The sequence below is a fragment of the Manis pentadactyla genome, chromosome 2 (assembly GCF_030020395.1).
Source record: "Manis pentadactyla isolate mManPen7 chromosome 2, mManPen7.hap1, whole genome shotgun sequence".
NCBI lineage: Eukaryota > Metazoa > Chordata > Mammalia > Pholidota > Manidae > Manis > Manis pentadactyla.
In genome coordinates this window covers 200,298,827-200,322,091 of record NC_080020.1, presented here as the reverse complement: position 1 = coordinate 200,322,091, position 23,265 = coordinate 200,298,827, and the positions used below count along the sequence as shown (strand labels likewise).

Genomic DNA, 23,265 nt, shown 5'->3' with positions numbered 1-23,265 from the left:
GTGGTGTGTTGAAGTCTCCTAGAATGAATGCATTGCAGTCTATTTCCCCCTTTAGTTCTATTAGTATTTGTTTCACATATGCTGGTGCTCCTGTGTTGGGTGCATATATATTTAGAATGGTTATATCCTCTTGTTGGACTGAGCCCTTTATCATTATGTAGTGTCCTTCTTTATCTCTTGTGACTTTCTTTGTTTTGAAGTCTATTTTGTCTGATATTAGTACTGCAGCCCCTGCTTTCTTCTCGCTGTTGTTTGCCTGAAATATGTTTTTCCATCCCTTGACTTTTAGTCTGTACATGTCTTTGGGTTTGAGGTGAGTTTCTTGTAAGCAGCATATAGATGGGTCTGGCTTTTTTGTCCATTCTATTACTCTGTGTCTTCTGATTGGAGCATTCAGTCCATTAACATTTAGGGTGACTATTGAAAGATATGTACTTATTGCCATTGCAGGCTTTAAATTCGTGGTTACCAAAGGTTGAAGGTTAGCCTCTTTAGTATCTTACTGCCTAACTTAGCTCACTTATTGAGCTGTTATATACATTGTCTGGAGATTCTTTTCTTCTCTCCCTTCTTATTCCTCCTCCTCGATTCTTCATATGTTGGGTGTTTTGTGCTGTGCTCTTTCTAGGATTGCTCCCATCTAGAGCAGTCCCTGTAAGATGTCCTGTAGAAGTGGTTTGTGGGAAGCAAATTCCCTCAGCTTTTGTTTGTCTGGGAATTGTTTAATCCCACCATCATATTTGAATGATAGTCGTGCTAGATACAGTATCCTTGGTTCAAGGCCCTTCTGTTTCATTGCATTTAAAAAATCATGCCATTCTCTTCTGGCCTGTAGGGTTTCTGTCGAGAAGTCTGATGTTAGCCTGATGGGTTTTCCTTTATAGGTGACCTTTTTCTCTCTAGCTGCCTTTAAAACTCTTTCCTTGTCCTTGATCTTTGCCATTTTAATTATTATGTGTCTTGGTGTTGTCCTCCTTGGATCCTTTCTGTTGGGGGTTCTGTGTATTTCCGTGGTTCTGGCATCTGTGTTCTCCCTCCGGACTTCATCCCATTTCTCTTGCATATTTCTCTGCATCTCTGTCAGCATGTTTATGATTCTTATTTTGGATTCTTTGTCAGGAAGTCTGGTTAGGTGTGTCTCCTTCTCTGGTGTTGTCTCTGTGATCTTTGTCTGCCTGTAGCTTTGCCTTTTCATAGTGATAGGAATAGTTTGCAGAGCTGGGACAAGTGACGGCTGGAAGAACTTCCCTTCTTGTTGGTTTGTGGCCCTCCTCTCCTGGGAGAACAGCGACCTCTAGTGGCTTGTGCTGGGTAGCTGCGCACAGACAGGGCTTCTGCTTCCTGCCCGGCTGCTATGGAGTTAACTCAGCTGTTGCTGTGGGCGTGGCCTGGCTCGGGCTGCTCGTCCAAAATGGTGGAGTCGCATTGGAGGGGGAGCAGCTTGGAGGCTATTTATCTCCATAAGGGGCCTCCGAGCTCCCTGCAGCCCAGGGGATTAGGGTGCCCAGAGATCCCCGGATTGTTTACCTCTGGATTAGGTGTCCCGCCCTGCCCCTTTAAGACTTCCAAAAAGCACCCGCCAAAACAAAACAACGACCAAAAAAAAAAAAAAAAAAAAATTAAAAATTAAGAAATAAATGAATAAAAAAAAAAAAAAAAAAAGGCCGCTCGTTTATCTTTATTCTCCTGCGCCAGCCTCAGGCATCTTCTCACCGGTCTTGCTGCCCTCTTTTCCTAGTATTGGGGTCCCTCTCCCTTTATGACTTCCAAAAAGCGCTCGCCAAAACAAAACAGAAAAAAAAAAAAATGGCCGCTCGCTTTTCTTATGTCCTCCAGCGCCAGGTGCCCGGTACTCGCTTACTGTTCTTGCTGCCCTGTTTCCCTAGTATCCACGGCCCCCCGCGCATGCACTGTGTCTGCGCTCTGGCCCGGATGGCTGGGGCTGGGTGTTCAGCAGTCCTGGGCTCCGTCTCCCTCCCCCTCTGCCTACTCTTCTCCCGCCGGGAGCTGGGGGGAGGGGCGCTCGGCTCCCGCGGGGCCGGGGCTTGTATCTTACCCCCTTCGCGAGGCGCTGGGTTCTCTCAGGTGCGGATGTGGTCTGGATATTGTCCTGTGTCCTCTGGTCTCTATTCTAGGAAGAGTTGTATTTGTTATATTTTCTTAGATATATGTGGTTTTGGGAGGAGATTTCTGCTGCTCTACTTACGCCGCCATCTTGGCTCCGCCTTGACTACCAGAATTCTTAAAGCCAAATTTTGTATTGTGATTTATTTGCTCCTTACCCTCTTTTACCTAGATTTTCTCAGTTAATTTTTTCAATGTATATTTTAGTGAAATATCAAGTTCATTTTCAAATAAAGTGGGGGATAAGTAAATAAGCAGATGGATGGGAAATTATTAGCATTTGAGTGATGATAGTGCACACTGAGGCAGTGGATGAGATCACCCAGGGGATAGTTAGAAGTCTTTGAATATGCATTATTTTGTAGACTTGCCTTTGAAACCACATAAATATGTTACCTAGTTATAAAGCAAAGTAATATTTAAAAAGCAATCCTGAAAATGGAAAATAGAATACATATACGTACACACACACACAACCACTTAGTAGTCTGATTTAATCTCTCTAAAAGAATTCAGTGTGCTTTAGTAAACCTAGCCAAAGTCCTTCCGGTTGCAGTCTTGTTTGTTCCTATGGGAAGTCAAAGAAACATTGAATAGTTTCCTCACAACAGACTTTCTGCATTAGAAGGAAGTAAAGAGATCTTCTTTTATCCTGGGCCACATGACCTCAATTCCACTTCACTTTTCTCTGAAGCCCAATTTTAGCCCGCTTCAAACTCTCCCTTGCTACTGTACAGTTCTGTGAAGATTTGCTAGGTTCAAGGCTTAAGACAGAGACAGGTATCTGATTCGTGGCAAGAGTGTTGTAAGTTTGGCTTTCTCTCACAATGACTAGGCAACAGTGTCCTCAGGGGGAGATCAAAGAGTATTAAAAGTGGGTTGGAAATTGCCACATAATGATTGAGGAGACCTCAAAACATTAATTTTTATGGGTATCGCTTCTTGTCTTAACAGTTTCTTTGGCACAACCCCAAGTATATTTGGAAAAAAGTACTTGCTTCAGGTTAGATCCTGTGGGTATAAGAGATGCTAACTGCCCTCACAGAACTCAGGGTTCAGCGGGGAGTAATGGCTGCTGCACATGAAACCGAGAATGCAGCCCAGATTCCAACTGGTAAGAACCACACTTCAGCATTGTTGAGTTGTCCCCTGTATTTTCTGCATGGAAAGGATTATTAGTTCTCAGGAGATTACAGTGAGGTACCCCTGGCTCCCACTGGAACTAACTTGTGTGAACATCTAACTGATGAGAACAGCCATCCAGACAGACTAAATGGTCTGAAGATGGGTGGCTGAACACCCTCAGAAACACCTATGTGAAATGGAACCCCCAAAACACCCTGGAGTGGATAAAATCAGTCAGAAAAAAAGGAAAGCAGGGGTTTTCCTGGAATCTGGGAAACAGGGTGAGGAGGGGGGAAGATGTAGAAGAGGAGTAAACCCTTGGGAGACTTGGGGTCAGGCAACTGACATGTTATCATCTCACTTAACTAACAAGCTTATGAGGCTGCTATATCTTCCCATTCTGCACGTAAGGAAAAAGGAAGTAGCTAGCCTAAAATAAAGAATTTGCTTTACAATCCATCTACTTTTTAAAGTTCTAAGCCTTTTATCTATGGTAGCCATTATCTCTCTCCTCTCTTTAAAATGATCCTTGGTATCTCTATGGCATCTGTTGGGAGGAATATACCTACTGTGGAAGTGACATGGAGCTAGAAGGCAACATGGTTTCTTCACCAGTTCAGGTGGGAGCATCACTGACCTATTCTCCCCACCTTTTATGGAACTGACAGTCACAAGTGAGATCTCTCCTGTGGTAAGTTGTGGCAGCCATGAGGTAACTGGAGTTCAGGAGTTTTATTTATGAGGGAGTGCTCTTGTGATTAATACCTATGGAAGGGAAGAGAAGAAATTAGGATTGGGTAGGATTGAGTAGAGGAAGGAGGTGAGCTGTGATGTCATCCCAACAAAGGCATTAGCCAAACCCACAGGGAACTCTGGCACCAGAATGACCCTTCAGTTATCCCAGCTGGGCTGGTCTCTATACCCCAACAGCGACCAGTAATCAGATCCACCTACCCCCGGGAGTGTGACCTTGGAGGGGTAGTTTTCTTCACACAAGGCTAACAGCTGAGGGTCAAATCCCAGCAGCTGGGAGACTAAGTCCTTCCTTCCTCAAGGAGGTCTGGACCATGTGTTACAGTATCCACTAAAACTCCCAAAAGTGTGGAGGCTCAACCCAAGTGAAGACTTTAGCCCACATGATTATTGTCCTCTTCTATCCATTTCCCAAGATTTATGAGTTTATATTGGCCTATCTCAGTTTATTTTAGAGTACGGCAATTCTTCCACAGTAATTGAAATGCAAAGAGAAGAGGTGTCATCTGGAAGAATAAGCCATCTGACTGCAGAGAAAGGCAAAAGGGAAATATACAGGGGTGACCCCACTGTCATGGTTGGTTGGCTTACAGTGGGGAAGAAATCAGGACTGCATGATGGATCCACTTGAAGCCATTAAGAATGACTGGTAAGTGCTGTATTAGTTTTGGATCAGATTTAAAGGTCATGCATGGATTCTTTTTTCATCCACAGTATGACTCTGAGATATATTGAGAAATCACTGGTGGAAAAAGTGAAGAACATTCCATCAAAACTTGACCAACCTTGTTCTCCCCATCTCGTCCTCAGGGTCCCACTTTTCTAGCCTTGGGCCTGCAGTGCAAGCCCAGAGATGAGAAAAAGGAAGAAAAAGAAAGAAAATATCTTTTAAAAATGATAATATTCCTGTTCTCTGCTCACCCTGGAGGCTTATTTTGAAAATCACAGTGATTTAACTTGTTAGCAGTTTAATTCATTTTAAAAGATTAACCAGACTAATTATTCATCAGATTTCACCATCTTTGTCAGCCTCAATAAGGATCCTTTGTTACAGTGATTAATGTGTTTTAATTGTAGCTTCTCTCAGAGCAATAATTCGATCGCACAGTATTTGCCGAATCTATGGAAATCTTGGAAATGCTTTGACAAGTGAGCTATTCTTGGGAAATGAAAGTAAAGGAATATGTGTAACTAACAAAAGGTGTTTTATAGCGTATCATTAATATGGATTTTCCTTTCTGACAGACCTTACTGTATTTCTGTCCATGAATCTGCTTACTGTACATGTCTATTTGCCATCCAAGAACTATCAGGGGATAGAGATTAATTAACACAGGTGACTAGACTTTCTCCAATTGATGCCCTTAAACATATGTTCATCATAATAATAACCTCAGAAATACAGAGCCACATGGAAACTTAATTGACTGGCCAGTGTCCATAAATAGCCATCCAATTAAGAGACTGGATTCTGTGTTGATCACTCTATTGCCTACCCAAAACATCATCTTCATTCATTTAACTGGTGGCTGCTGTCCAAGTTTAGTATTTTTACAGCATCAAAAAGGGATCTGTAGAACCTGGTAGAGAGAGAAATTGTATGTGACCCATACTAATTTTGAAGTTTAAATGTATTTTAATGGTATTATTTTTTAAAGGACAGCTGTCTTAAGACCTTTGGTGTCAGACAGATCTGGAGTTGATTGTTGGCTCTGCCTCTTATTAGCTATGAGATCTTGGGTAAATTAGCAGTATGTAGCCTCCCTGAACCTGTTTCCTCATCTCTAAAATAGGTATAATCATACCCACCTCATAGAGGATTAAAATTCAGTATTACATGTAAGACCTAGTATACTGCCTGGAGTGTAGGAATAAATTACTTTTAATTTTTAAAAATATTTTTTTAAAAGCTATAGGCCTTTCTAGTTTAAGAAAATCACATATACACGAGCATCTCTGGTTCTCACAATAACCCTGAGACAAGTAGGAAAGGTCTGCTCCTGTTTTTCACAGATGAGAAAACTGGGCACAAGGAGATGCAGAATTTAGGTAAATATGTCATATATGTTCATGAACCAACTACTCAATCAAGTGCAAAGGTTCTCTAACACCCACAGATGCTGATACCTAGTCCAGTGTTTCTTCAACTGCAACCAGAGAAGCACCAAGGGCTCTGAATTAGTAAAGTGATGAGAACAGAATAGCTAATTCATTATTTGTTGACCAGTATTAACCCCTTTGTTGGGATCTATACATCAGTAATAGCAAACAGTGCCAGGCATTACCTCATTTAATTCATATACCCATAAAAGGAAGTACATATCACCTCTTTTTACAGCTGGGGGACACTGAGACTTGGAGATACTAAATAACTTGCTTGATAGATAGGGTCTGTCCAACTACAGTGTCTTTGTCTTAACCATATACTATTCTGCCTTTTGCCCATCTCACTTTATAAAAGACTGTTTTAAAAAGGGAGCGTTTTTAGACCTGTAAGGTCTGTATATGGTAACCAATTACCATACTTTAAATTACTGTCCTAGTGGTTTGGGTACCATGACTCAAAATTTTCTTTAAGCTTCTAAACCAAAGGTTGGGAATACTGTTGTTCCTTCAGTTGAGGAATAGCATTGGCTGTGAAAAAGATTTATATGTTCAAATATTAGCAGGTAAATTCTTCTTTGGGTATTCATAATACATGGTTGCATAGTGAAGGCTCTGAGAAATACTATGGTTTTAAATATTGTTTTTCTATTAAACCTGATTCCAAAACCTCTTTGACCACAGAACCCTTCTTTTTAGGTACAATCACTAAGAACTCATGGCAAGCCATTTAGGTTCATTTAAATAGTAATCATGGCCAAGTTTAAGGAGTACTTAATATATCCCAAACACTGATCTCAGAAATTCACATGCATTCATTCATGCTATATATAGTACTCTTTTTTTTTTGGTATTATTAATGTTCAATTACATGAGCAACATTATGGTTACTAGACTCCCCCTATTATTAAGTCCACACCACATACCCCATTACAGTCACTGTCCATCAGCATAGTAAGAGGCTATAGAATCACTCCTTGTCTTCTCTGTGTTATACTGCCTTCCCCGTAACCCCCCCACCAGCTACATTATGTGTGCTAATTGTAATACCCCTTTTTCCCCCATCCCCTCCCTTCCCACCCATCTTCCCCAGTCCCTTTCCCTTTGGTAACTGTTAGTCCATTCTTGGGTTCTGTGAGTCTGCTGCTGTTTTGTTCCTTCAATTTTTTCTTTGTTCTTATACTCCACAGATAAGTGAAATCATTTGATACTTGTCTTTCTCCACCTGGCTTATTTCACTGAGCATAATACCCTCTAGCTGCAGCCATGTTGTTGCAAATGGTAGGGTTTGTGTTCTTCTTATGACTGAATAATATTCCATTGTGTATATGTACCACATCTTCTTTATCCATTCATCTACTGATGGACACTTAGGTTGCTTCCATTTCTTGACTATTGTAAACAGTGCTGCGATAAACATATGAGTGCGTATGTCTTTTTGAAACTGGGCTCCTGCTTTCTTAGGGTAAATTCCTAGGAGTGGAATTCCTTGGTCAAATGGTATTTCTATTTTTAGTTTTTTGAGGAACCTCCATACTGCTTTCCACAATGGTTGAACTAATTGCTGTAGTACTTTTATGAGACAGATATTTTTAGAATAATCTTATGCAGTAAACATTTTTATTAAACAATTTTCCTAAGATCACTAGTAAGTGGCAGAGTGAGGACCTGAACTCAGGGAGTCTTTCTCCAGAGCCTCTGCTCTCACAGCTGCCATGAAAGAGCTAATTCAGTTCATCAGACTCAAAGATTATGTCATATATTTTTCTAATTTAAATATGGAATAAGTATACTCTACCAAATTGCTATTTTGATTAAATTGACCTCACCAAGGGGAGAAAACCTGGCAAAACCACCTCTCTGAATCGGACTCTCAAAACAATCAAATTTGTCTATCTGATATTAATAACTACATGTTTCCCTATGGTACTGTTTAATTCTCCAAATACTTAATCCAGTTACGGACATCTGCTTACATTTTATATCAGATACAGAGGTAACATCCTCTTATCAGCCTATCTCTTCCCAGGTAATAATCAAATCACTTCCGTTTTCCTCCAGGACTAATGCATCAAGATCTGACAGATAAGAATGCTCACTTAGAAACAGTCAGGTGATCACCCTTCAGAAATAGGAAGGACTATTTAATCTATTTAATCTAGTAAGGCAAGGGCACGAGAATCCTTTTTCCTCTTCATTGCTTCCCTTTCCTTACTTTTCTCTTACTTTATTCAGTTTTGGGTGGATCAGTGGCTTGTGGAATGAGAGAGTCTGAGACTCACTCACTCACCTGAAGATGCCCCAAGCCTAGGAGAGGGACCAGGAGAAATAACAATGGCTCTAGAGGTGCAGAAAGCCCGAAGAACGGTTCCAAGAACTGCTCTTGCCTTCTTTTCTTTGGATCCTCTCTCCCTACAGAGTGACTTTTTTTTAAGCATACTTTTCCAAGTTGTTACATTAACAAATCTGCACTGATTTCTTTATCCTTGTCATCTAAAGACCACCTTGTCGACGGGTGGTGAACTTTTCCTTCATGCCAGGCCTGCTGCACTGTCTAATGTCACAAGTGTCTGCTCACATTAGCTCCCAGAGACTGGAGAAGATTCTGCGTGGGGCCTTTCCGGCAAGTTGATTTGACAGAATGAGTCCCCATGCTAGCTCATGGCACTTATCAGTTAGTCAGCCTTCCTCGGGGAGGAGAATTTAGAGTGCACCATATTCAGTTTCCAGATCAACTGCTGTCCCCTCAGGAAGCTGTGTGTTGCATTATTAAAAGAGATGCCTTCAACCACAGCACCATACTTAAACATTCATTCACATTAAAAAAAAAAAAAGTGGAGTCGGAGGACAATACAACCATGCCCCCCTCATCCTTCACATGTTAACTCTTTCTCCCCAGGTTTCAGGCTCCCTCAGTGAACAGTCCTGAAACTTTTATTGGTGAGCATGAACACTTGCTATTTGGTGAATCTTACCTTTATCTTAAAAGGGGGCTTTTATATCACTTGGGATGGCTGTGCAACACTCCCCTAACTTACAGGATCTTGGGGCTGAGATCACCATATTCTCAACTTCTCCTTTTCACTGAGCTCCCATAGCAAAGTTCAGTCCAAAAATCCAGCTGCCAGAAATAGCAGTGACTTTGATTTACCTACCTTTCCCAGGAATTTAAATGAAATCTAAGAATTAGTTCTGAGTTGAAAATGGACAGATCTGAAGCTCATACTTTAATAGTGATAATTTCATGAATTTCTAATTTTTAGAAGAACTAAAATTTATGTCCAGTTTGCCTTCATCTTTCTGAATGAGAAATTGACAAGATTGCTGGAGAAAAGGAGGGATCCTTTTTAAAGCTGCATGTTGATATAAATATGAGAATGGATTAAACTCTGCTTCCAATTTCCAAACATGTGTACTTCAATGAATATTAAATGGCAGGCCCCTATCACCATCATGACTTATTTACTCACTAGAGTTTTTATCAAAAAGGGACTGGAATTGCCTGCAGAGCGTGAAAGTCTCCTGTAATTGAGTTTAGAGTGGTAAATCCACTAAACAGGCCATGGCTCCAGAGACACCCTGAAACCCACCTGTCAGCTGGTGTTAGATCACAGCTCAAACAAGGCATGGCTGCCTGTTCCTGCTAAACAGTGCTGTGGCCCAAAACAAAAAAAGAGAAAAGTTGTTGCCCAGGGGATAAGTGAGGGCTGGGGCTAAATCGTGGGGGTTGGGAGAGCAGGCGAAAAACTCTCATCCAACAGCTGCCTGATGTCAGCAAGAATCATTATCTGAAACTCAGCTTGAGAAGGGAACTAGCTAAGGCTTCATTCGATAAGGTGTCATTTCTTTATTCCAGCATCTGTTAGGTAGGAGCATAATGGAGTGGACAAAAAGCTTTTTCATCACAGTTGAGCCATGGAAATCAAAGCCCAGAGTTTCAGTGAGGATAAAGATACAACAGGCTTATCACTGGTGCAGAAAGGTCCACATCTGGAAATGGAGGGCAGTGCCCAAATAGGCATGCTGGACCAGCCAGGGATGGGAGTAGGAACGTTTTGAGCTGAAGAACCATCATTCATCCAATGAGCATTTATTAATTATTTACTAATGCTGATTACTGTATCAGTTGCTGAATGTATAAAAATAAGTAAGACACTCCCCAACTTCAAGCTGTACTACAAAGCCACAGTAATCAAGACAATTTGGTACTGGCACAAGAACAGACCCATAGATCAATGGAACAGAATAGAGAGCCCAGACATAAACCCAAGAATATATGGTCAATTAATCTACAATAAAGGAGCCATGGATATACAATGGGGAAATGACAGCCTCTTCATCAACTAGTGTTGGCAAAACTGGACAGCTACATTCAAGAGAATGAAACTGGATTATTGTCTAACCCCATACACAAAAGTAAACGTGAAATGGATCAAACACCTAAATATAAGTTAAGTCACAAAACCATAAAACTATCAGAAGAAAACAGGCAAAACTCTTGAATATAAACATGAGCAACTTTTCCTGAACATCTCCTCAGGCAAGGAAAACAAAAGCAAAAATGAACAAATGGGACTACATCATGCTAAAAAGCTTCTGCACAAAGCACAGAACCCAAGAATGGACTAACAGTTACCAAAGGGAAAGGGACTGGGGAGGACAGGTGGGAAGGGAAGGATAAGGGTGGGAAAAAAGAAAAAGGGCATTACGATTAACATGTATAGTGTGGAGGGGCACGGGGAGGGCTGTGCAACACAGAGAAGATAAGTAGTGATTTTACAGCATCTTACTATGTTGATGGACAGTGACTGTGAACGGGTATGTGGGGGGGGGACTTGGTGAAGGGGGGAGCCTAGTAAACATAATGTCCTTCATGTAATTGTAGATTAATGATACCAAAATAAAATTACTAAAAATAAAATAAAATAAAAAATAAAATAAAAAGCTTCTGTACAGCAAAGGATACCATCAACAGAACAAAAAGGCATCCTACAGTATGGGAGAATATATTTGAAATTGACATATCCGACAAGGGGTTAACATCCAAAATATATAAAGAACTTACATGCCTCAACACCCAAAAAGCAAATAACCCGATTAACAAGTGGGCAGAGGATATGAACAGACACTTCTCCAAAGAAGAAATTCAGATGGCCAACAGACACATGAAAACATGTTCCACACTGCTAATTATCAGAGAAATGCAAATTAAAACCACAATGAGATATCACCTCACACCAGTTAGGATGGCCAACATCCAAAAGATCAGGAACAACAAATGCTGGCAAGGATGCAGAGAAAGGGGAACCCTCCTACACTGCTGGTGGGAATGTAAGCTAGTTCAACCATTGTGGATAGCAATATGGAGATTCCTCAAAAAACTAAAAATAGAAATACCATTTGACCCAGGAATTCCACTCCTGGGAATTTACCCAAACAAAACAACTTCTCAGATTCAAAAAGACATATGCACCCCTATGTTTATTGCAGCAGTATTTACAATAGCCAAGACATGGAAGCAACCTAAGTATCCATCAGTAGATGAATGGATAAAGAAGATGTGGTACATATAAACAATGGAATACTATTCAACCATAAGAAACAAATCCTACCATTTGCAACAACATGGAGGGTATTATGCTCAGTGAAATAAGCCAGGTAGAGAAAGACAAGTACCAAATGATTTCCCTCATTTGTGGAGTATAACAACGAAGCAAAACTGAAGGCATAAAACAGCAGCAGACTCACAGACTCCAAGAAGGGACTAACCGTTACCAAAGGGGAGGGGTGAGGGAGGGTGGGTGGGGATGGAGGGAGAAGGGGATTGAGGGGTATTATGATTAGTGTACATGGTGTGGGGGTGTGTCATGGGGAACACAGTATAGCACAGAGAAGACAAATAGTGACTGTGGCATCTTACTACACTGATGGACAGTGACTTCAGTGGGGTATGGGAGGTGTAGTAACCACATCGTCTTTCACGTGAAACCTTCATAAGTGTATATCAGTGATACCTTAATAAAAATAAAATAAGTAAGACCTAGCTAAGACATGGAAGCAACCTAAATGTCTATCAGTAGATGAATGGGTAAAGAAGATATGGTACATATACACAATGGAATACTACTCAGCCATAAGAAGAAAACAAATCCTACCATTCGCAACAATATGGATGGAGCTAGAGGGTATTATGCTCAGTGAAATAAATCAGGCAGAGAAAGACAAATACCAAATGATTTTCCTCATTTGTGGAGTATAACAACAAAGAAAAACTGAAGGAATGAAACAGCAGCAGATTCACAGACTCCAAGAAGGAACTAGTGGTTACCAAAGGGAAAGGAGGTGATGAGGGCAGGTGGGGAGGGAGGGAGAAGGAGATTAAGGGATATTATGATTAGCACACATAATGTAGGAGGGGCATGGGGAAGGCAGTATAGCACATAGAAGACAATTAGTGACTCTATAGCATCTTACTACTCTGATGGACAATGACTGTAATAGGGTATGTGGTGGGGACTTAATAATAGGGGGGAATGTAGTAACCACAACGTTGCTCATGTGGAACCTTCATAAGATTGTGTATCAATGATACCTTAATAGAAAAAAATTAAGCTAGCCAAAAACTAAAAATAAAAAAATAAGTAAGACATAGAAATGTACCTGCCATTGATCAAGCAGTACTAGAGGCACTCACACATATACACTAAACCAATGCCACGTCCGATCTAAGCCACCACATCACTGTGGCCTCAGATAGCAGAAACCCAGAATACTCATCAATGCCTCTTCTGTATCTGGCAAACCTGTCAAAAAAAAAGAAATAAAGTAGGACATAATTCTTCCCTGAAGGTACTTAAAATGTATTAAGGAAACATACAAATAAGTCAATTATTACCATACAGTGCGCCAAGGGCTAAGGGAGCAAAAATTTGTGTTTAAATAATAACTTTTCCAAACTTCTTGGAGAAAGTGACATTTAAGCTGGGTTTTCCAGAATGACTAGGATTGAGCCAGGCAAAGAAGAAGAGCAGGATGGGTATGGGGATGGTGGTAGGAATAAGAAGCTGTTGCTATACAGGGGAGATAAACACCACCGAAAGGGATAATGTTGGACCCTTATAGGGCTCCCAGAGGCTTAATGTGGCTGGGGCATGGGTGATGAGTTAGAGCATGGGAGGGATGGGACCAGAGAGAGGGAAGAGAAATGATCAAGGGCTTTATAAGCCTGGCTAATCAGCCTGAAGTTTATGCTGAAAGCCACAGGGAGCAATGGAAGGATTTTAAGCAGGGGAGCAATGTGGTCAAGTTTGCCTTTTGGAAAGATCAGTTTATCTCTTGTGTATAGCATGAATTAGAAGGCACAAGGCTGGAAACAGGAAAGCCAAGCAGAAGGCAAATACAAGAGCCTTTGAGGGAGAGGGTAAAGACCTGAACCAAGGAAGTCGCAGTGGAGATGGAGAGGAGGGCACAGAATGGGAAATACTATAGAAACGAACTATCAGGTCTTGGGCGGCAACTGATCGTGAGAAAACGAGGAGGAATTTGGAATGTTGCTAAGGCTTCTGGCTTGGGTATAGGGTAGATAGGTTTAGCAAATGAAAATACAGCAATATTTGGGACAAACTGATACAAAGAAAATGATTCTTTGTTTATATGAAATTCAAATCTAACTAGGAATCTTGTATTTAATCTGGCAAACCTACTTGGGGGGCTGGGTGAATGGTGGGTCATTTACCAAGCTGGGGATTGGAAGAGACAAGGAGCAAAGGAAACAATGAGTCTCCTTTTATTTATGTTGAATTTGAGGTATCAGAGGGATGATATAGCCAACTTCCAATTATCTCACACTACCTTTCTGCTCTTCTGCAAGGATATTTTTAGCTGGTACATGGCCACTAGCTAAAGTCTTTACTTTCCAGCTTGTCTAACAGAAAATGGCATGTGACCAAACTCTGGCCAATGGGATGTGAGAAGAACTGATGTGTGTCTTGCTCTTAGAAGGATTGGGGGTGAACTCTGCTGACTCTTCCTTTCCACTGGTTAAAAGATAACCAGAACTCAAGCAGCCACCTTGGGCTCAGCGATGAAAAGCACACATTGAGGATGGCAGTGCCATCTAACTTGCCCTGGGCCATCTGTCTCAGAATTGTTATATGAGAAAAAAAATAAGCTTAACTGGTACCTTAACTACAACATCCAAGAAGAAATGTCCAATAAGCATTTGGGTATATACAGTTCTTCAGCTTAGGGGAGAGGCATGAGCTAGAGGGAAAGAATGGGAATGATTAGTGTATAGGCACTAGACCGGCTTCAGTTAAGATGAAGTTTCCTAGAGGGAATGCATGATGGGAGAGGAGCACAAGAAAGTCAAATGCGATCTGTTTTCTTCTAACACACTTCTTTGAGCAAAACTTAAACTTACCCTCAAGTTAATAGAGATTTTCTGGAGTACTAGAATGGATGTTTGAGAGTTTTGTTTTCATTTCCAAAGGCTTTTCCCTCTATAAAGCTATGCATTAATGTTCAGTGCTACTAAGTTCATTTGTTGGTATTTGGATTTATATCTCAGCACTATGTGGGGTGTGGGTGTGTTCTCATGCCCTGTAGGTGTTAAACATTGGCACACATCCCAGTAACTGTGCTAGGGTCTGGGCCAGAGTCACCTACATGTGTGTAGTCTGTGCTGTGCCTATGTGTGTGTGTGTCAGCACACAGTCATTTGCTCCTCCCTGTTCTAGCTTGTTGACGTGTTCCCTGAAGTGTCTTTGCACGTGTGTCTGTGGGAGATGCTGGTTATTTTGCTTAGTTAGTAACCAGTCCCTGGGACTGCCAAGAAATAGCCTTTTAGATTCTTCTCACTTAGAAGTCTCTTCTGCCCATTTTGGAGACTGTAGAGTGTCTTTTAAAAGATCATTTCAATTGTCTTTTTTTAAATAGACTTTCTTTTTTAAGAGCAATTTTATGTTCGCAACAAATGGATTAGAAGGTACAGAATTTTCCCATATACCTCCTGCCCCCACACATGCACAGCCTCCTCCATTACCAACACCCCCCTCCAGAGAGGCACATTCGTTACAATTGATGAACTTACATTGATACATCATTATCACTTCAAGTCCATAGTATACATTAGAGTTAATTCTTGGCAGTGTACATTCTGTGGGCTTGGGCAAATGCATAATGACATGTACCCATCATTACAGCTTATACAAAGTAGCTGTGCCATTTTGGGTTCCCACTAGCAGTGGACAAGTTCCTGCTCTCCACATCTTCACAGCACTCGGGGACATCAGTGTGCTGTATTTTGGCCATTCTAACAGGAGTATAGTGGTATCTCATTGTTTTCAGTTGTCTTTTTAAATCCAAAATGTTCGAAGGAAGAGTCTCCCAAACTTCCCCAAGAGTGTTACCTGCTTCCTCTCTGTAAGTTATAACATGTTTCATAAAAGGCTGAATTTTATGAAATTTGTTATGAACCAAAGTCTGCATGGGAGTCAAGGGCACCAGAGTGTGTGTGTGTGTATGTGTGTGTGTGTGTGTGTGTGTGTCTGTCTGTCTGTCTGTCTGTCTATTCAGTAATGGTCATTTCTAAACATACTCAAAATCAAATTAAAAAGAACCTCCATGTATCTGTCACCCAGCTTCAATAATTATCAACATTTTGCCAATCTTGTTTCATCTATACCTCCCTTTTTTCCTGGATTATAAAGCAAATATTAGATAGCTTGCCATTTCATCTAAAACATTTTGGTTTGTATCTCTAGTTAATAAGACTTTTTTAGATTCCACAATGTCATTGTTACCTAACAAAATTAACAGTAATGCCTCAATATCATCTAAATCCATTTCAAATTTCTTAATTATTTCAGACACTTTTTTTTTTACAATTGGTTTTTCCAAAATCTACATATTGCATATGGTTGTGTCTCTTGGTCTCTTTTTATCCTGAGGCAGTCCACCCTCACCACTGATTTGAGGAGGAACCAGGTGATTTGTTCTGTATAATGTCTTGTGTTCACTATTTGTCTGACTGCTTTCTTATGGAGTTAGGTAACATGTTCCTTTATCCTCTGTTTTCCTGTAAACTAGTAGTTATATTTAGGGCCTTGATTAGATTCAAGATCAATATTTTTAGGCTCCAGTACTTCATAGAGTGGTGCTATTATTACTATGAGGCATATTATATCAGGTCGTTTCACTTTTAATGGTGCCAGGATTGATCAGTGGGCTTAGGTAGTGTCAGCCCACAAAGTTCCCCATTAACTTTCACCTGAAGATTTTAACATCTGTTCATTTTTTCATTTGGAGTATTGGTGATTTTTAAATTCTTTTATTCCTTCTGTATTTTTTAGCTGGGCCTCTTCTAGCTCAAGAGTACGGCTGATCAGGGGAATAATGGAGTTCCTGGCATTCAGAGCCAAGTGAGGGTCCCCTTTTTCTGGCCTTGTTCCATATTTTGAAAGATTAGCTCACTCTCCTGACCATCTAGTGATCAGGCTTAAATTCCAGGCTCAGTCCACCGGAAGTGATCCTTTGTGCTCAGATAATGTTGAAGTCAGCAAGTATCTAAGGAGAGGGGTCACCTTTTGCTCTAGGAGTTGCAGGGGAGGCCTTTCCCCAGGATGCAGTGAGCCCAGGACCTGAGGCCTGACCTCCAAGGACTGGCCTTGCTGATTTGGGGAGGGCTCTCATTAAGCCCCCCGACCCCCACTCAGGCAAAGTTGGGGGCTCTGGCTCTCCCGCTCTTCAGGGAAGCAGCAGCCATTCAGCGACTGATCCCAGGGACCAAATACCTGAGTCCTGATGCTTTCTGGCATCCTTCTCTGTGTCCCCAGATGGACTGCATGTCCTTTGCCATCCCTGGCTTGGGTACTAGGCTGCATGCACACCTTTAAGAAATAAAAACAGGGCTGATCTCTTGCCTGTGTCCCTCAATTAGCCCTTTCCTGGATTTGAAGTCTTCTGAAGAAAACCCTATGACAAACAGTCTCGCCGGCCGAACCCAATTTCTGGCTTTAACACTCACCTCTGAGGAAGCAGGACTTTAGGAGACACTGGGCTCCATCAGGCTGTATAGATGAATAAATCAAGCAGACCGTTCTTCTTTTCTTACATAGATGGGCTACACAGAAAAATTACCAACACTCATTTCTGGGGGAAGATATATTTTAAATTTTATAGAAAAATGTACTTAGTAAGAGTCCATAGTACACACTGTTGGTTTTAAAATAATGAGACTTTGATCTGTTCAGGACACTAATTGAAAATACATATGTTCTTCAAAATACTCACTTGCCTTTTGATGGTTATGAGCCACAGAGGAAAATCTGTTATTTCTTTGTATTTCCATCAGTAACTGTTTGGCTTAGAATGACTTTTAGCTGTTTCTAAACAAACCCACTTTGAAAGCAGAGTGGTTTGCCCTCGTGGAGAGTGGCCAAAGAATATGCCACGTGCTGAGCGCAGCCAGTAAGTGCAAGGAAAGCTCGTTTGCCCCTGCGCCTCCCATGCTTGGACACTAGATGGCAGGCTTACCTTCCAGATGGAGGTGTCTGGCACCTTCTAAGTTGAAGCATCTGGTACTGGCAGCCCTTCTCTCCTTCAAGCGGCCACACACACTCACACAGATCTCAGGCGCATCTGGCGGGCCCCGGGGAGGGTGTTGCTGAGCCTCGGTGGAGGGCAAGGGGAAGAGGTGTCTGGTTTGGGAATGCTTGCCTGCCTGACTGCAGGTGCGGTGCAATCAGTCAGGGCCCACTGGATCCCAAACCTCTTGGCTTGTAGCTGTGGTGACTCCATGGTGGTGCCAGCCATGCCCCACCCCACTACTCTCTCCTGCCAGCCCCAGGCATGGGGATTAGAAATGTCTCCTGCTTCCTGTGGGCTGGCTCAAGGTGTAAAGTCTTTCAGATGTCCCAAACCTAGGGAGGTTATGCCTTATGCAAGCTTCTGTCAAATAGAGATCCTTGCCCTGCGCGTGGGGACTGCTGAGTGCCCACAAGGAAATGCACAAGCCTGTGCTGACTCTGGGCTGAGGTCTGTGGTGTCGGCAACGTTCCAGCCTCACAGGATTCGTAACACTTCTGTTGGCTGCTCTTGCCTTCCTCCCATGCCACCTGGGGTTTAGATATGAAAATGCCTAAGTTCTCATTGGGGGAAAGAATCTTCGCTGGTTTACATCTGGATTCCTGGAGTCTGGCACATGGTGAGGGCTCAGTGACTGTTTGCTAAATGAATGAGTGAGTGAATTACTTTGAGACTGAAAAATTGCTTAGTTTAACTTCCTGATGCTGGAAAGGGTCACAGGTGGATGAGAATGTACATTTCATAGGATGCCTGCCTTCATCTTCACTATTTCTTCTTCCCCAGCTGAGATTCCCCCAAGATCTGAATTTGGGGTATGCCTGCACCTTTCTATCATCTAGCTGCAATCTCCCACACAGCAAGTGGACACAGTTCTTTTTGCTGTGACCTCAGTGCATGCCAATGAGATGATTAGGAAAACTATTGTTATGGGCTTAATTATGTGCCCCCTTCCTATGTTGAAGGCCTAGCCCCAGTACCTCAGAATGTGGTTCTGTTTGCAGACAGGGCTTTAAAGAGGTAATTAGGTTGTTAGGGTGGACCCTAACCCAATCTGACTGACGTCCTTATTAGAAGAGGAGGTTTGGACACACAGGGAGACACCAGGAGTGTGTGCACAGAGGGACCATGTTGGGAGGCAGCAAGAAGGCGATCAACTGCAAACCAAGGAGAGAGGCCTCAGAGGAAACCAAACCTGCCAACATCTTGATCTTGGACTTCCTGCCTCCCAAACTGCACAGGTGAATTTCTGTTGTTTAAGCCCCCAGTCAGTGGTGTTTTGCTATGGTAGCCAAGCTAATACCAGTATGATCTGATGTGACATGATATGATTATAATATTGTAAACATGATATTATACATGAATTTTTGCCCCATTTGTCAGCATGTCCAGTGCCTAGAGGACCATTGTCTGATTAAGGTTACTGCAGTTGAGGTTTCCACCCCACCTTTGTCCCCTGGCTTTTGCTGGGTAGGTAGGAGGGAGAGAGAAAAAGACCTAAAAGAAGGAGAGATGTGCACAGCTTTATCACCACATGGGCTGCCCTCCTAGGTCCTTTTTAGAAAAGCAGGCTCATGTGTGGTGAAGAACAGGCTGACACAGACAGCCCTCAGGAGAAGGGGTTCCTGAGCATTACAAAAGCTGAGCTCCCCAAAAAGGTCAGCCCCGTCTCAATGGCCCAAAGGTGGACACATCGACATCAATCAGGTTTGTCAGAAAGAGAAAGCAGCAAAAGAGGCTGCTTGTCAGAGATTAGATTAGACCAGAGAAGATGTGGTTAAGACTCCACGACCTAGGGATTGAGGACATGGGAGGGAAGGAGGGAGGGCACAGGGCTGGCCGAGGGAGTGTCAAAGAGAAGTGTCTCCATGTGCAGGCACACTGAATGCACAACCCCTCAGGATCAGACACTGTTGAGGCAGAAGCTGTGGAAAAGCAGGGAGCGCCTCTCTCCTTGCAGAGGCACATGTAAGTGGTAGGATTTGGTCTTGTGAGAACTGACTAAAGGTAATTCACTCTCTGTAAAGTAGAAATTCTGGGTCACACTGCTGGTGGTGGGGCCAGGATGGATGGAGGAAAACTTGAGACTCAGCTTGCCTGGGCCCATGGCCACAAGGACGTCTCTGTGGCATGGTCAGGCGGCTTCCCTTTTGCTTCTGGAGATTCTCCTTCTCCCATAAATGCTGCTGTGAGTAGACATCACTGGGGAGAAGAGAGACGCAAGAGCACACACAGAAGGAGACCATCATCCATAAACAGTGTCCCCCGCATTGGATAAGAAGTGCAGGAAGGGAAGTGGGGAAAGGTTCTTTTTCCTCTGCCCCTAATTTTGGACTTAGCCTGGGCTCAGATGCAGGAACTAAGAATGAACCTTGGTCCTGCCTCTCGTATATCCTTGGTCTCTTGGCCCTGGACTCAGAGGATTGGCTGGCACCTCCTTCTGCCTGTCCCACCATCTCACCACATTCCTCACCCCAGCCATGTGTCTGTAGGTAGCAGAGCTGGGTGGCTGTACTTCAGTATTGGGTAACACTTGGACCTCTAAGGAAGAAGAAAAAAATGTGGAAAGGACTTGTTGAAGATCACACAGGGCTGATCAAATCTTTTAATAAGTATTAGTCAATATATCAAAGCCATGTGGGTCATTTAAAAACACATCCCATACAGTAATAGCTCAAAATCCAGTCTATTTTTTAAAAGCCAGTCCTTGAAGCACTTTATTATGCCCCTACTTTATGTCAAATACAATTCTAACATGCATATGAAAACAGAAGGAGTGTGCTCCTGTGTTATCATGTGTGCATGAATGGCCACCTCTGGGTCCTGGGTTTCATGAGGCACATCAACATTGTCGATGAGGAACAGGCTGACTGTGGTGGTGAAGCATCTGGAAACTAGGCCGTACACAGGAAGAACTAGGGCGGTTCAGCTTGCAGAAGAAACTACTGGAGAGAACGAAGACAATGAGCTTCAGTAGGTGAAGGCTGAAGGTAGAAGAAGCTCGGATCACATACATACTGTTCCTCGGGGCAAAACTAGGACCTAACCTGCTAGAAGTCAGATTCAGATCAAAAGAAGAAAGAACTTGCCAGGTGAGAATGGGATTTTCCTTCCTTCTCGATGCTCTTAGGAATGGGTTGTCCTGGACAGCTTGGGCTCCTGTAACAGAATAATTCAGACTGGGTGGCTTAAACAGCAATTTATGCTCACAGCTCTGGATACTGGAAGTCCAGCTCAGGGTGCTGGCATGGTGGGGTTCCAGGTAAGGGCCTGCCCCTTTTTTGTAGACAGCCACCTTTTCCCTATACATCACATGGGTAGGAGGCAGATGGGAGGGAGAGAGAGAGATGGATCTCATGTCTCTCAGTCTTGTCGTAAGGGCATTAATCTCTCATGAGGGCCCATCCTCATGGCCTCCTCTGACCCTGATCACCTCCTACAGGCCCCTGCCCCAGGTGCCATCACCTTGATGATCAGGGTTTCAACATAAGAATTTGGGGGAGACACGCATTCAGTCCATGATAAGGGTCTTTGGTAAGGTATAACTGACGTTAACAAGAGAAAGGCTATTTATTCTGTTGTAGATGTTTCCCTCTGAAAGACCCAAAACCTTCTCAAGGACCTCAAGGAAGCAACGGCTGTCCGTGATGCAGCCAGCATCCTGTGGAGAAGGCAGGGGTAGAGGAGAACGTGAGGAGACCATGACGGGGTGGGGAGAGGAGAGAGAAGGGGCTCCCGGTTGCCTGGGCGTCGTGGTATGTCTTAAGCAGGGGGGCTGGTGGTTCAGCCTCAGCTGCGGGTGTGCAGGACATGAGTTCTCTGGCTACCATGAAGTTCTGGTGCTTCCTCTATGGGGACCCAGGAGCCATTTTTCTGGGCACATAGAAATAGAGTGAACCTACATTTGTGTTGTGGTTGCCTTTGTGCAGCCTGGTTGCAAACCCAGCAGTCAATATCGCATGTAGGGTATTTTTGAACAGCATGAAGGCAATGGCACATTTAGTGCCCTCAGCCCTCTCCATTGGGATGAAGCAGAGAGGTACTGGGTGGCAATAAAGGCAGGACAACTGTTCGGGGAGAAACACTAAGTGTTTACACTCTGCTGTTCCATTCTACCCACATACGCTCCCTGAAGCAGGACTGTGGTGTATAGTTGTGCAGGTTGAGCACTGCACAACTCCAGGAGGCGCCATTCACAACCTGTGCAATTATAACTGGCAGCTCTATGTGAAGTCAGAGACCACAGGGAACCCAGGAGCTAACTCCAGATCACTCTTTCTGAAAGATTCATTGCCCTGAGATGGTCAACTGACCTTTTCACAATCATTGGTATGAGATTAACAGGATTCCAGCCACAGCCAATGAACAATGGGTGGCCCTCCCTGTTACTTCCCTCCTGGAAATGACCTTTGGGAAAATTACAAAGTCTGTGGTTCTCAAGTCCTAATACTGTGTTGGATATTTTTATTTTTCCTTTCACTACTCAGGAAAACTTAACCAGTATATAGGCTAATGGAAAATGTTGCATATTTGCATCCCAAAGTATAAGTTATAGGCTTAATTTTAGCCTAATGTGATTTGAAATAGGAAACCATGCCTGAAAATAGCCCTGAATGTGATCAAACCCCGGTGAGGGTTGGGAATATGGAGACATGACAAACTCCCTCATAAATAGCTCACTCTACATGATAGGCTAATGAAATTATTTACCTGACCCACAGTGTATTTTCTGAAAACTGAAAATGCACTTAACATCTCTGCAGTTGATAAGCCAGATTTTTTTTTTCATGTGGAGAACATTAAAATTTTTAATTGTGATATCCTTTTTAAGTTTAAGGAAAAACTGTGATTTGCCAGTACTATTTAATGGAGAATATGTGGCTCTCCTGGAAAAATCCCCCTGCCTTCACTGAGTTAGTAAGAGAAATTTGGCAAGGAATGATAGACTGGCCATGACATTGGGAAGGAGAAAGAACGATGTGGCCAGGTCACATGACTGGGCTTAAACTAAGAAAAAACCGTCCTGGTTTCAGAGGAACTTGGGATGAAGAGTCCCTCAACCATAAAGAGCTCAACAGTGCACTTTATTTTGGCATAACCTGAAACATTCTCTGGGTGGGACAAACAGAAGAAATAGTGGGCAAATGTATTTTGAAGTCAGTGTTTTTTCCCCATAAAATTATTTTTGGATCCCAGTACTCCGTCTCAGTGACCTGCTTCCTTTTATTGCAAAACTTCTCCAAAGTTCACTATTCCCACTCAAAACCACTCCAGTTTTGGCTTTTGTCTCCCCTACTGCACAAAACCATATTTGCCAAGGTCACCAAAGGCCTCCACACAGCTACAGGCAAAGGTCAGTTCTTAGTCCTCATCTTATTAGGCCTACCAGCTGTGCTTACCAGGGCTGATGATGCTTCCCTGAATGGAGTACTTTCTTCCAGGATACCAGCCTCTCGTAATGTTCTCTTCCTTTACTGCTTGTCCTTCTAAGTCTTGACATGTCTATTTGGATGCCTGATAATAAGGCTGCACCTTAAATATGTCCAAAACTAGACTGTTAATATCCACCATCCAAAT

The 23,265-nt window shown here is 42.7% G+C and overlaps 1 long non-coding RNA gene across 1 annotated transcript; it reads left to right on the top strand.

Annotated features, from left to right (window-relative positions):
• Nucleotides 1-2,858: 2,858 nt before the first annotated feature.
• LOC118932351 (uncharacterized) lies at nt 2,859-5,310 on the top strand. The gene is made up of 3 exons (XR_005032731.2): nt 2,859-3,940; nt 4,458-4,651; nt 4,813-5,310. It is a non-coding gene; the product is annotated as an uncharacterized LOC118932351 (long non-coding RNA).
• Nucleotides 5,311-23,265: the final 17,955 nt, after the last annotated feature.